The sequence below is a fragment of the Vanellus vanellus genome (genome assembly GCF_965231255.1).
Source record: "Vanellus vanellus genome assembly, chromosome: 7".
Classification (NCBI taxonomy): Eukaryota; Metazoa; Chordata; class Aves; order Charadriiformes; family Charadriidae; genus Vanellus; species Vanellus vanellus.
Window position 1 is genome coordinate 12430190 of NC_138912.1, and position 13145 is coordinate 12443334.

General features: G+C 41.2%; 1 protein-coding gene across 2 annotated transcripts in view; it reads right to left on the minus strand.

Moving 5' to 3' along the window:
- ADD3 (adducin 3) overlaps window positions 1-13145 on the minus strand; it is a 105454-nt gene that overhangs the window by 66750 nt on the left and 25559 nt on the right. For both annotated transcript variants that reach the window (XM_082486235.1, XM_082486234.1), the window contains one exon: window positions 253-297. The gene's annotated coding sequence lies outside the window, so the exon portion shown is untranslated. The remainder of the gene's footprint in view (window positions 1-252; window positions 298-13145) is intronic.

Sequence of the window (13145 nt, forward strand, 5' to 3'; positions counted from 1 at the left end):
TATTTAGAGCAAATATTATGTAGTATTGTTCAGACTCTTGCACACACACCAAAGCTAAGGTACAATTTCATCCCACAAAAGTATTTTGCACAACATTAATGAAATTAAAGCTATTGTGGTGGGTTTTTTCTGTCTGTGCTATTTAATAAAAAAGTTTGCTGATTCAATTCCCCTCCTCCCCCTTAAAATCATTACACTAAATGACAAGCAAGAACATAGCCAAGAATTCAGACAGTAAAATGTTTTAGGTACCTTGATATTTTCCACAGGTCTCCTTGCTCTAGTAATATAGTTGACCTGTAAAACAGAACAAAGATTACTGACTCTTGGTAGGCTTTTCAATATAACTGGAATATATCGCATACTTAAAACCTAGGAAAGCATTATCACAAGACTTAATTTCTTGAACTCTTTTTCAGAATATTTCATTAAATTATATTTTACTTTGTTATCATATAACATGGTTTTCATATAAAAAATAAATCTCAAAGGGAAGTCTCATTTAACAGTGCCTAGTTGGGAATCTTGCTATTTTGCCTCCTGCACACCAGGTTACAAATCAGGAAGTAAAATCCAGCCTACCTGCTGCATTTTTAAAATAGCACATAACAGCCAGAATCCACAATTCTTCTTCTAGCCCATCAGAAGTTGAACACTAGAGCAACCGCTATGCTGTCGAGTGGGCAGGCTCCAGTCATATGGGGAGCCCGGGAAAGGAACACAATACTGCTCTTTGAAGGCTGATAACTACTGGTGTGCAAAGTTCGTTAGGAAACAACTGCCTTGCTCTGACCCTTTCCCACCACTGAGCAGCTATGGGTTTTTGTCTTGCCTTCATCTTTAACATGAAAGTAAAATGAGTAAATTAAGTAGCAATTGTTTGCTTCTGTCATCTTTTGTCTTCTCAGTCTTTGAGCACAAGTTATCTTCAAACAAACCTGACAAGTGTATTTCCATCATCTTCCTTTTCCCCCCTCAACCAGTGCTCCAAGGAGTTTTTTCCTGGGAGACAGCGGCCAGACTCCTTGACTTCATACATGCATACAAAACATATGCTACATTTTCTTTTTTAAGATCCATACATTGCTAATTAGGGTTTTCATGCACTGTAAAAAGCACTGAACTCAGCCTACCATCAGACACAGGCGGTACTTCTCACCAACCTGTTAACCCATTTTTATTCATCAGATTGCAACAGCCTCTTTCAACCATTACCAGCTTTTCCTTTTCCTTGTTACTCTTCTATGACTTCAATACAGTACCCTCAAGCATTACTGTTTAGGTCTTCTCAGTATATTGTACTACAAATACTTCACCAGTGTCAATATTTCAGTGGACTGGCCACCCCACTCCCCCCGTCACCACTAAAGGCTGGATTAGTCAATGTTCTCTATTAATTTCAGCTGTAAAGAATGGAATTCTGAAAAAGCAACATGCACAAAGGCAATTAGAATTACACTAAATTAGTGTAAGACATTATTGTCACAAGATATTCTCAAGCAAAACAACAAGCAAAAATTCCAAGAGAACCATGGTTAAAACAAGATATTATTGCATGTGTGCTCAAATTGTCTATTTTCCCTGAATTACTTTGTTACAGGAAGTTGGTTCCTTGATCACTTGAAAAAAAATCAATGTTGCCACAAATATGGCATTATTTTCAGCAAGTTCATGTATAGGAATGAACAATGTACTTATACTCATACTCAGTATTAATACAGGTAAACAGCCACAAAACTATTTAATCTACTTTTAGACCTGACAGGAATATAGATTTAGGGAACAGAATTGGCTCTAGCCAGGTGCTCTGTGTGGGGCTTGGGCATATTTGCTTATTTTGCTGTCCTGCCAACTGCTCCCTGGCAGAGCACACAAAGTGATGGCAGTGCCTGGGGAAAGAGGGGGAAGTGTACTGGCACCAAACTGTTGTGTTAGAGCAGGAGCCCTCCACAGCATCAGGAATTTAAACACTTTAACGTGACTGTTTATTCTTGGCATGGGTACGGTTTATTTTTCATCTACTTCACACTGTTAGAGATAAGAGAATGCTATTTCTATGCAAGTTCCTGATACGTTATTTTAAGCATAGCTGTCACCCACAAGAAGAGATCCCATCTTGCAGGCTAGCAGATACTGTTTCTAGAGGGCATTGGTAGATCACTCTCAGACATGAAAATTTAATATTCTCCCCAATTTTGTCAGCTCCAGGTCCAATAGCACTGGTTGGCAAGACATAGAGGTGCCTATTTATGATGGTGTTTAACACTACTTTAGCCCCCTTCAGAGCTGCACGGTAACCCTCACTCCATGGAGGCCAGCATAGCCCCAGGTAAGCAATGGCCAGCTTGCTCGGCTGCATCCCTACCTCTGGGCACTGGAGAAGTTGAAGACCTTACAGATCTAAGCAAAAGGAGGCAGCGGGGGAAACAGCTGAAGCCAGGAGCCATGACACTCCAAACATCACATGCTTTTGAGCAGATTTTTTTCTGCCCTTTGTCACAAGCGCTTTGCTACAATCCCTTTCTTCTTCTTTGCATCCCTTCTCCATAGTAGCATAGAATACCTCAATGCACTTTCACAAGTTCTGCCTCCCTCTCCAATTTAAAATTCTCATTATTAAAAAAACCCCACCACCAACACCACAAAAAACCAAACCCTCGAAAACTGTAAAATTACTATGACATTTGGTGCTATGAAGTAATTCGCTCTGCTTAATCTATCGGGGTCTTTTCATTCCACTGTACTCATGCCTTGAGTATGGGCAAGAAACTCTGACAGAAGCACTGGCTAGCAGTCGTCTTCACTGCACTTAACATTGTTTAGGCCATATTCTTAGCCCTTATTCCTTAATTAAATGCCTCTATGGCCAAAATAAAATTATACATCCAGTAACAAAGAACACAGATCACATCAAGAATGGCAAAAAGAAAATCTGAAAAGAAGGAGTAACTGTCATACAGTAAAGAACCAATTCAAAGCCAGCTCTCAGATCAGGGAAAATAATAACTGAGACAATAGTGGATGAATAAATTAGGAAGAGAGGTGGATTTTAACTCAAGATATGACAGCAATAAGACAAATATTGAATATGAGCAGCTTCAAAAAATTTTGGAATAAATCTGAATGCATATGTCAGAAATCAGACATATTACACAAATCCTAGTAGGATATTGAAAATACAAGTACAAATTAAATGTTAAATGAGGGCTTCAACCTGTACGACAAAAGGATATGTTTGTCAGAGATACCACTTCTCTCAAGAATTGAAGTGAAAAAGCTACTTGGTTATTTGAGAGCTAGCTCTCCCCTGCTCAGAGAAGCAACATTTTAGAGCTGCATCCAGAAACTATGAGTAATCACAGTGACAGATAGTCAAGGAGCTGATGGGATATCCTCAAAACACACCTCCTGGAATGAAAATATAATGTTCTTCAACTACTCATATTATTATGGCTGATCAGCATATATTAGGAAAATACAGTTCTGGTTTGAATCCAAAACTTGAGTAGAAAAAGCAAAGCCCTAGTAAATATTTAAGAGAATTTTGAGTTCCAAACTGAAGAGCTGGTAACTAATTTCTTTTTTTAACAAACAAAACCATCAAAAGATTGTGCAACTCTAAGAGCCCTTAAGGAAACAATTGGGAATTTTTCATAACATGCTATTTCCTTATACCACTGACCACAGGAATGCAAACAGTTCCACCAAACAGAGATTTCTTCATTGGAAACAACTGACAATCTAACCATGTTTCCATCTTTTCCACTTTCTGCACTCAGCATACAAAATAGATGATATAACAGGATACAGAAGTGTCATACCAGAACCATAAGGTATCTTTACTAAAACTCAGCACCTGAGAGACTTTACAATAATATATTTCCTGAGGGTTAGAGAGAGACAGAACTTAGTTACTGAGCATCAAAATTTATTTTTCTGCTGCGATTCCTACTTATTTGTTGGATTTTCCCAAAATACTGTTAGCATCCCTATCAACCAGAGAGAGACCCCTAGCCCCAACCATAACTCAGTATATCACTAACAAAATTCATTCCCTGACAGTAAGACAGGTGACGCTAGCAAGGAACACTAGCACGAAAACAGGTTTTTACTCAACTTGCCAAGTGGAAGAAAAAGCAGCACTACTGGTAGTATACCTCCCCCTTGTACCTTATATAATAACCCCTGTCTTAGTCTAATTAATAGATTTCCTCCCCAATTTCTCCATTTTGGATTATTATTTGGGCAATGCCAACTGATACTATGAATTCCCCCAAAGGAAGCTGGGAGTGTTGAGAGCATCGGTATGGGCAATGGCATGCTTAGTACTCATGGCCTACCAGCCTTCAGACCCTGCAGGAGGAGACTAAGTATCAGAGAAACCCCAAGGGAAAGGCAAGACAGGCCTTACAAAAGGGACTTCATTTTCTTGTCAGCTAATTAACAAGTCACTATCATAGAGAAAGTAATTTACACCCTGTGTCTAGCTTCATACTGCGAAGAGAGAAAAAGAGAAGACATGAACATAAGAAGTGGTAAAAACAGAGTATGAGAATTCAGGAAGGCACCAGGAATGCTAAAAGGTACTAATCATCAGCCCCCTGACAAACATCTGTCATTGCAAATTTTCAACTCAATTACGCAAAGATTTTAATCAGGGCTACAACTGCACTTAATTCTCTCCATTGCAGCTGATGGAAAGCAAGGGGAACAAGTCATAAAAACAGAACAAAACTGAAGTGTGCTACAAAAGGACCAAATTGTTTTCAGAAGGAAAAACCAAAACAAACAAAACCCATGAAAGACAAAGCTTTATGGAGTTAGTGTGCCAAACAAGTCAAGAATTCTGGATGGTAGAAGAGACAAACAAATGTCTTAACTTCAGATAGAGATGTTAAAAGACTTTGCTTGTGTGGGAGGGTGTTTACAATCTATGGCAGAGGGATTATTGCCCTGGTAGTCAAGGAAACCACTCTTAAAATTACAACACTTCAAATTTTGGAATTCCCCATTTAGGAGGGAACATGGAAAAGTCCTCCATGCTCTTCAAAAAGAGTAGAATGGGATATGTCTCTGGTGTTCTATGTGTGGATAAAAGAGCCACAAGGCTTTGACAACAAACTCATCCCAGTGGCACTGTGGAGGAAGAGGTCACCATCATAAGTGAAAATTGTCTATAGTGTGCTTTAATCTTCCAAGATGATTAGTGATAAAATAGACATTGCAAGTCCCCTATAGTATTTTCACATACAAAACCATTTACCAGAAGTTACTGAACAGGAAGCTAAAAATGTCAAGCTAGGCTTGATTAGAGCTATTGAATCTCTTGATCTTGTCTTTCAGAGAGATGCACACTAAATTCTCTAAGCACTGACTTTTCATCACAGCACACTCTTGGAGAATTCAGCTTTTCCAAAGTTACAAACATGTGAATGCTCCCTTCCTTTTTAGATGATGCTGAAAATCTAAATATAAATTATACAAAGAAGCAGTTTGGTTAAATTACAAGTAGTACAGCAAGTTTTCCTTGTTACTGTCTTAGCTAGATAACCAAAAAACCACATCAGCTGATAGGCCAAAGTCTGTGCTGAGCTTTAGAAAGCTACTCAAAAACTAATTTTTTATTACTGTCAGCATCCTAGAGAAAAACATGCACCAAAAGCTTTTCAATTTAATCTTACTGGTGACACTACAGAAAACTATTCAAACTCTGCAGACTGTAAGGCAAGGCAATAGTTAGAGCACACCGCATATTTACACAATTAGAACATAGTAATATCAAGCTACACAAGAAATGATCTGCTGGTTTGCATTAAAATGCAGTTATTTTTATTTTTTTCCTACAGTCAGTGCACCAAGATGCATGTTCAGAATGGCAAGAAACTACTGGCCAGAGTCTATCTAACATTCATACTCAAGTTTAATTGGCACTACAATCAGTGGAAGCTTTGGTGTTGATAAGGAAGCAGAGATTGATTTTAGAGAAATGTTACAAATCAGAGCTATTGAAGAATATCTGAAAAGCTTTAATTATGACTTCTGACTGAACTAAATACATATGAAAGTGAAGATGTTAATTCACACTTACCTTATGGTTTATAGTTCATAATAATACTTGTTATCCCATTTTAACTTTGTCATCTGATAAATCCCACTACTCAATGCTCAACAATTCAGTGTTGTAAAGCACATAGCTGCTGTCTAGTATATACTCCAATTATTAACTTTCTCAGCATGACCATAAAATACCCTACCTGAAAATATTTTTGAGTACTGCATTATTGAATCTCCACATAAATACAGTCTGAGCAGTGGATGCCAGGTACAGGCCTCATGAAAATAATTTCAGCATTACATACCTCTGCTCCCCTCGCCCCCTCAAAATGAGGTGAAGTCCCTACTGAGATTGGCATTAGTCAGGCTGTATTCATTCATATTTGTTAACATATTGCATCTCTTTCAGTGACAGGTACTTAAACTCATACAAAATACAAGTGCTAACTGTTGCTTCAAAAAGCCTGTCAAGTGGAGGAGGACAGTGCTCCTTTAGCCTTCATTATGAAAAAAAGAAAAAGCATATGTTAAAGCTATACACAGTGCAAGATAATTTTCAAGCTACGCCCAAAGTTTGAGCAATCATGAACAACAAAATAAAAATTAGCATTTTCCAGCTGCTATTTAATGCCCTAACTTGCATCCTAATCTTTTTTCCCCCCTCTACTTCTTTTTGCCCCAGGCCACATATATTCTGGTATTCAGACTCTTCAGATCTTAAATTTCTAGTAGAAGAAAAAAATATAATCTTTTGTTCCTTTTTAAAAAGAAAATGAAATGTGAAAGCTCAGCATGGCTCCTTTCTCACCTTTTGTTCGTATAGGTTTCCTGCTTTCTTCCTGTCCCCGTGACTATATTTCTTCTCATTTTCTAAGTCTTTCAGTGTAAATTCCAACTCATAAGCTTTTGCTACAATCTTACTACTGTCATCAGACTTCACCTCCTAATATGTCATACTTACTCCACATTTTAAAAGTTGCTCTCAGCTTCTCGCCAGAAAGCATCCACTCCAACCACTCCTACCAAGTAGTTTGCAGGATCCCACCCTCAGCAGCACACAGCTGTTTGAAAATGCCAAGACTGCTAATGGCTGTAAGAAATGCCACCCTCCAGCCACTGCAGCTCCCTCCTTTCATGCTTCACTTCTACTTCTGCATTCAGTTTTCAGCACCATCCCCAGCATTTGCAACTTCATCTTTGGCCTGCTCCTCCTCTTCCATTGCCACATGTGCTCTTGGTATGAGGGCTGGCCTTAAGCATTGCTTTGGCTAACCTCCTATAAATCATAGATATACTAGTTTACCACTGGGAAACAGTCCTGCACCTATCTAGCCCCTTTTATTCTCAATCTGACATCCACAAGAGAACATTTTTACACACCTCAAATTCGCAATTGGAAGCAACTTCTCGGTGGTGTATGCAGACCACCTACCTCCTAATTGGCCCAAGATGCCCATGACAGCATCAAAGCTTCAAGAATGGAATGGGTGCTTCAGAGAGCAGGACTTATGCTCCCTTGGGCTCCATCTCTCATGTGAGGAAACAAGACCAATTTCCCGAATAACTCAAGTATGTGCATTTGATACACCATTCTCATTAGACTTGCACATAAAAAGTATACTTAAATAAACATTTGCAGTTATAGTACTGGTATAGGGATAGCAGTCTGCCTGAGGATAAAAGGAAGGCAAATTTCATAGAGAATCTTTTCATAGAAAGTAACAATAAGATCTAGCACATTCTCACACTACTTTTCATTTCAGAGCATGTTTTTTCAAACTGTCACTTCACTCCTAAAAAATATCCATTCAGGTTTTTTTTACTAAGAAGTGCCGCTTGCTAACTTGATGCTTCAACCGCCTGAGCAACTACTGATTCTTTTCTAATTTCATCTTTTCCTTAATACTATGCTGCTGTTCTTTGTAAGCCATCAAATCTACAGCACCTCTACACCTGCTCTAGCACGCAGTTTTCTCTTTCAGCTACAAAGCTGAAGTGTTACTCCTATTTTACTTCAGTAACATTACTTCTGAGCATTTCCACCAAGGTTGCCAGCATTCTGCAGCTCTTTCTGGGACTGTTTAAACTTGTCTCATTCCATGCCCAAAAAGGGGAAGAGAAGAAAGGAAGTAAAAAGGAAGCCCTGCAGCTGAAGTTGAGGGGCTCGAGAGGATTTTCCCTACACTCCCAATACCGATTGAGGCAATTGGCCCAGTTGCATCAAGACACAGCACAACCTCCCATGAGGAATCTCTGCACCAAATGACAGATGATGAGATGTTTTATAACAAACTTCAAAATGTACGGTACTATTTTCTTCCAGTATTAATTTAAGTTACGGATAAAGCCATAGCTTTCATGACGCCACTATTGCTGCAAAACTAGTAATGATCAGTGCACATACGGATCTTTAAAAGTTTTTCCTCAGCTACAAAGTACCAAAATCCTTATTTACTGAAACAAGCTGTATTTGGAAGTTAAGCTTATGATGCGTTTACAAACTGACCAACTCCATTGGTGAAAGAAAACCAGATTTTTATCAGTGTTGTTCTTACTTTATTCTGATATTATAAACAAAAACCTTCCCTGTGCATATTCTTTAATTTAATCACTATCATGAAAAGCTCAATCTAGCCCTCAAACCTGAGAAAGAATAGAAGCCAACTACACTAACTTTTTCTTTTTAAACTCTGTATCTCACTTGTTCCGTTTTGACTTCTACAAAGCTTAATTCATCCAACCTCCACCCTAACCCCTGGGAGCATCTTGTACTTTCCAGCCATCTGGACTGTATTTACTTTACTAAGAAGAAAGTTAAATTTGTTCATGAACAAAGAAAATCCCCTTACTATCTTCCTGTCTTGAATGCGCAGTCATTTTCTAAGTTCTTATTTTCTCAAAAAAAATATTATGCCCTCTGGGGAGCTCGCACAATCTTTCTTGTGAGCTCTACTGAATTCATACAACTTATTCATTTACCATTTTCTAGTGTTGCTTTTTAAAAAAAAAAAAAAAAACCACACACAACAAAAAAACCCCACCGAGAGAGAGAGAAATTACCATTTCCTCCCTAGATTTCACCTTCTCTTCACAGAAGTCCTTAAAAAGATCAAGAAAGCTCACATATGATGGATTCGGATAGTAGCAATTGTACTAAAGTGTTTATTTAGACAGTAAAAGTGACAGTTCGGCAAATAAAATGAACTATTGCTAAACTAAGATATAGATCATAAAAGGAACATACACAATCATTTATTTTTGAAGTCATACCCATTTGGATTCCTCCCCCGGTAGCTCATTGCTAGCATAGGACTGCTGCATCTGTTTCTCCATTTTTTGTCAAAATACCTGTGCTACAACCCCCATCCCAACCCTGTGGATACAAAGATGCTGAGGAAGATGTGCAACAAAGTGCAAACTGCAGAAGACAAGCAACTACCTCAAAGTGCTTTTTTACTTTCAACCATGTTCTTAAAACCCACCAACTTGTATATGGCTTTATCTGAGCTGTTGTGTAATGCTTCCCTTTTAGTGCATTTTATAACACTATTTTTCAAGGCACACTATCTCTTTTGATCAAAGGTAACAAACTATAGCTTGTCATTAAAAGCTATTTTGCAGCTTTACTCCGCTCCACTTGACATGTACCAGAAATCTGCAACAAGTTTAAATGAGAGCCAGATTGGCCCCTTTCTTATGGACAAAATTAATCCAAGCAATGAGCAATACATAACATGCAGCTATCTCTTTAATTAGGAATTGAAGGTTCCTGATGCTTCATGATGCTTGACCCAAACATTTGATTAATTTAAAAAATTTATCCAGTTTAATGAACTAATTTAATACCTGTGATAAGGGAAAAAAGCCAATGTACAACTATACTGTAACATAAATTAGAACACACGTACTAGAAGACAAATACCTTTCTAGAGGGATGATTGCTTAAAGAGAACTACCTGCTGTTGTTCATTTTCAAGTTGAACATCTGAATTTAATTCAAAGAAGCGACCCTTCAAAGGCCTAATGACTTTTAATGATCAAGTCAAGTATCTTCTTGTCTCTTCAGTGGCTCTTCTGGAACACCAAGGAGTAGAAGTTCCGTTACAGCTGTGCAGGAGGCTGCATGCCACCACCACAGTAAGTTCATTAGAGCAGAAAATACACAGTGTAGATGTGACAATGAATTAAAAATGTAATTGAACATGCAAACGTGAAAAAAACTACTGAAATAACTCGCCCAGACATCAGGACACATAAAATAATCATAGAATGGTTTAGGTTGGAAAGGACCTTGAAGATCATAGAGTTCCAACCCCCCTGTCATAGGCAGGGACACCTCCCACTAGACCAGGTTGCCCAAGGCCACGTCCAGCCTGGCCTTAAACACCTTCAGGGATGGGGCCTCAACAACCTCTCTGGGCAACCTTTGCCAGTGCCCTACCACCCTCAGAGTGAAAAAAAACTTCTTCCTAATGTTTAATCTGAACCTACCCTCTTCCAGTTTTAAGCCATTCCCCCTCATCCTATCACTACATGCCCTAGTAGAAAGTCCTTCCCCAGCTCTCCTGTAGGCCCCCTTTAGGTACTGGAAGGCTACAATAAGATCTCCCTGGAGCCTTCTCTTCTCCAGGCTGAACAGCCCCAACTCTTTCAGCCTCTCCTCATAGGAGAGGTGCTCCAGCCCTCGGATCATCCTTGTGGCTCTCCTCTGGACACGCTCCAGCAGGTCCATGTCCTTCTTCTGTTGGGGACTCCAGAGCTGGATGCAGTACTCCAGGTGGGGGTCTCACGAGAGTGGAACAGAAGGGCAGAATCACCTCCTTTGTCCTGCTGGCTACACTTCTTTTGATGCAGCCCAGGATATGGTTGGCCTTCTGGGCTGTGATTGCACATTGCTGGCTCATGTTGAGCTTCTCGTCAATCAGCACCCCCAGGTCCTTCTCCTCAGGGCTGCTCTCCAGCCATTCCCCACCAAGCCTGTATTTGTGCTTGGGATCGCCCTGACCCAGATGTAAGACCTTGCACTTGGTCTTGTTGAACTGCATGAGGTTGGCTTGGGCCCACCTCTCCATCCTGTCCAGGTCCCTCTGGATGGCATCCCTCCCCTCCAGCGTGTCTTGTTCACCAAAGAGCTTGGTATCATCAGAAAACTTGTTGAGGGTGCACTCGACCCCACTGTCCGTGTCACCGACAAAGATGTTGAACAGTAGAGGCCCCAGTACCAATCCCTGAGGAACACCACTCGTCACTGCTCTCCGCTTGGACATCGAGCCGTTGACCGCAACTCTTGGAGTGAGACCGTCCAGCCAGTTCTTTATCCACCGAGTGGTCCATATGTCAAATCCATGTCTCTTCAATTTAGAGACCAGGATATTACATGGGACAGTATCAAACGCTTTGCACAAATTCAAGTAGATTACATCAGTTGGTCTTCCCTTGTCCACTGCCCTTCATAGAAGGCCACCAAATTTGTCAGGCATTACTTGCTCTTGGTGAAGCCATGCTAGCTGTCACCAATCACCTCCTTGTTTGCTGCGTGCCTCAGCAGAGTTTCCAGGAGGATCTGCTCCGTGATCTTGCCAGGCACAGAGGTGAGACTGGCCTGTAGTTCCCTGGGTCTTCCTTGCTTCCCTTTTTGAAAATAGGGGTTATGTTTCCCCTTTTCCAGTCAGCAGGAACCTCACCAGACCACTATGACTTCTGAAATACGACAGCTAGTGGCTTCGCGACCTCATCTGCCAGTTCTCTCAGGACCCGCGGATGTATCTCATCAGGTCCCATGGATTTGTGCACCTTCAGACTCCTCAGGTGGTCTCGCACTTGATCTTCACCTACAGTGGGTGGTTCTCCATTTTCCCAATCGTCACCGTTGCATCCTGCGTCATGGGTAGTGTGGCTGCAGTCCTCGCCAGTGAAGACTGAGGCCAAAAAGTCATCGAGTACCTCAGCTCTGTCTCTGTCCTGGGTAACCAGTTCTTGTGTATCTTTCCGGAGAGGGCCCACAGTTTCCCTAGTCTTTTTCTTGCTGACAATACTCAAAGAAGGATTTTTTGTTCGTCTTAATGTCCCTGGCCAGATTTAGTTCTATCTGGGCTTTAGCTTGTCTAACCCAATCCCTGGCTGCTCAAACTGTTCCTCTGTATACCTCCCAGGCTACCTGCCCCTGTTTCCACTCCCTATAGGCCTTCTTTTTGCTTTTGGTCATGTCCAGGAGCTCCTTGTTCATCCACACGGGCCTCCTGGCTTTTCTGCCTGCCTTCCTCTTTGTAGGGATGCATCGCTCCTGAGCTTGGAGGAAGTGGTCCAACTTTCTTGGACCCCTCTTCCCTCCAGCGCTTCATCCCATGGCACCACACCAAGCAGATTCTTCAAGAGGCCAAAGCCAGCTCTCCCAAAGTCAAGGGTGGTCAGCCTGCTGCGCACCTTCCTCGCTGCCTCGAGGATCTCAAACTCGACCATTTCATGGTCACTACAGCCCAGGCTACCCTTGAGTTTGACACTGTCTACCAGCCCCTCCTTGTTGGCAAGAACAAGATCCAGCATAGCTCCTCTCCTCGTTGGCTCCTCAACCACTTGGAGAAGGAAGTTGTCCTCAATGCAATCCAAGAACTTCCTGGATTGCCTATGCCTGGCTGTGTTACCCTTCCAACAGATGTCGGGGTGGTTGAAGTCACCCATGAGAACCAGGGTCTGTGAACGTGATGCCACCCCTATCTGTCTATAGAGGGCTTCATCCACTCAGTCTTCTTGGTCGGGTGGTCTGTAGCAGACCCCCACTGTAATGTTCCCGGCTCCTGATTTCCCTTTAATCCTGACCCATAGGCTCTCAGTTGGCTCTTTATCCATCCCTAGGCTGAGCTCCATGAATTCTAGCTGCTCCTTGACATATAAGACACACCACCTCCTCATTTCCCTTGCCTGTCTGTCCTGAAGAGCCTGTAGCCTTCCATGGCAACACTCCAGTCATAGGAGTCATCCCACCAAGTTTCTACGACGCCAATGAGATCGTAGCCCTGGAGGCGTGCACACGTCTAGCGCCTCCTGTTTGTTCCCCATGCTCCATGCTTTTGCATAGATGCACTTCAGCCGTG